Here is a 2,106-nt window from a genome sequence, read left to right as displayed (position 1 = left end):
AGCTTCTGTGGTGCACACTCTCACCTGTGCAGACTAAGTTCCTAAGTTTGGCGGAGTTCCGGGACCAAGATAGAGCTCCCTGCTCCTGAGGCAGAGTGCTCCAGTGCAGGGCGGACCACTGTCCTCCGGCTGGGAGGGTGCCGGATGTCTGCAGTCCGAAAAGGGTGCTGCCTCAGTGGCTCTGTGGCTCCCACCAGTCCCAGAAGCTGTCTGCCTCTGTGGTGCACACTCTCACCTGTGCAGACTAAGTTCCTAAGTTCAGCGGAGTTCCGGAACCAAGATGGCGCTCCCTGCTCCTGAGGCAGAGGCCTCCTGTGCAGGGCCAACCACTGTCCTCAGGCTGGAAGGGTGCCGGATGTCTGCGGCCCCAAAAGGGTGCTGCCTCAGTGGCCGGCAATTATTATTCTTATGAGTTTTCTGGATATTGAATAGAGAAAAGAGTCCAGTATACCTCTCTGGGAAGCATGTACTCAGCTAACACATATTAATTATTAATGACTTCTGCACCAGACATTGGACTAAATTTTGGGTATACAGTGATACCTACCCAGAGCTCAATACACTTGAGAATCATTGATAAACCTTTCTATGATGATCAAGGTATTGTATGGCTGTCTGTCTGTCTCTCCAGTGGAGCAACTATCATCCATGGGGAACTACTGACCAGTTGGCATGTGGCAAATAAGACTAAAGTAACTTAACTCTAAAGTTTATTCTTTTATTTTTAACATTTATTCTTAACTTGCAGCGAAATATAAAAAGCTGTAGTCCAGTGGCTTCCAAAGGATCAATATTTTCCATAATTAATAAAAAGTTGCTAAACTTAGATATTGGCTTAAAGTTATTATTAATAGTATTTCAACATATTTAAATATGTGAGATTATACCAAATTTCTCATCTTTGCCTATAACAAAAAATTTAGAAATGCCTTCAATGGAGTAAAACTGATAAACTTGGATCTTTTCTTTTTTTTTTAATTTTATAATTTATTTTTCATTTTTTATTTTTATTATTATTATTAGGTATTGATTTCATTTACATTTCCATTGCTACCCCAAACCCCCCCACACACCCTCCCACACCCACTCACCCACCCACTCACCCACCCACCCACTCCCACTTATTGGCACTCCTGTTTCTCTGTACTGAGGCATATAGGGTCTGCACAACCAATGGGCCTCTCTTTCCGCTGATGGCCGACCAGGCCATCTTCTGATACATATGCAGCTAGAGACACAAGCTCTGGGGGATACTGGTTAGTTCATATTGTTGTTCCACCTATAGGGTTGCAGATCACCCCAGGTCCCTGGGTACTTCCTCCAGCTCCTCCATTGGGGGCCCTGTGATCCATCCAATAGTTGACTGTGAGCATCCAATTCTGTGTTTGCTAGGCCCCCGGTATTGTCTCACAAGAGACAGCTATATCAGGGTCCTTTCAGCAAAATCTTGCTAGTGTATGCAATGGTGTCAGCGTTTGTAGGCTGATTATGAAATGGATCCCCGGGTATGGCAGTCTCTAGATGGTCCATCCTTTCATCTCAGCTCCAAACTCTGTCTCTGTAGCTCCTTCCATGGTTGCCTTGCTCCCAATTCCAAGAGGAGCAAAGTATCCACACCTTGGTCTTTGTTATTCCTGAGCTTCATGTGTTTCGCAAATTGAATCTTATATCTTGGGTATTCTAAGTTTCTGGGCCAATATCCACTTATCAGTGAGGACATATCATGTGAGTTTTTTTGGGATTGAGTTACCTCACTCAGGATGATGACCTCCAGGTCCATCCATTTCCTTAGGAATTTCATAAATTCATTCTTTTTAATAGCTGATTAGTACTCCTTTGTCTAAACGTACCACATTTTCTGTATCCATTGCTCTGTTGAGGGGCATCTGGGTTATTTCCAGCTTCTGGATATTATAAATAAGGCTACTATGAACATAGTGGAGCATGTGTCCTTCGTACCAGTTGGAACATCTTCTGGATATATGCCCAGGAGAGGTATTGCTGGATTCTGTGGTAGTATTATGTCCAATTTTTTGAGGAACCGACAGACTAATTTTCAGAGTGGTTTTACAAGCTTGCAATCCCACCAACAATGGAGGAGTGTTC

At 43.7% G+C, this 2,106-nt stretch overlaps 1 protein-coding gene across 1 annotated transcript in view; it reads left to right on the top strand.

Moving 5' to 3' along the window:
• Positions 1 to 2,106, top strand: part of LOC110285128 (coiled-coil domain-containing protein 178-like) — a 98,318-nt gene that overhangs the window by 41,583 nt on the left and 54,629 nt on the right. The gene's annotated exons all lie outside the window — the stretch shown is intronic.

The sequence above is a fragment of the Mus caroli genome, chromosome 18 (genome assembly GCF_900094665.2).
Source record: "Mus caroli chromosome 18, CAROLI_EIJ_v1.1, whole genome shotgun sequence".
In the NCBI taxonomy this organism is placed as follows: Eukaryota; Metazoa; Chordata; class Mammalia; order Rodentia; family Muridae; genus Mus; species Mus caroli.
The sequence above is the reverse complement of the archived record's forward strand: the minus strand, read 5'-3'. Positions and strand labels throughout refer to the sequence as shown.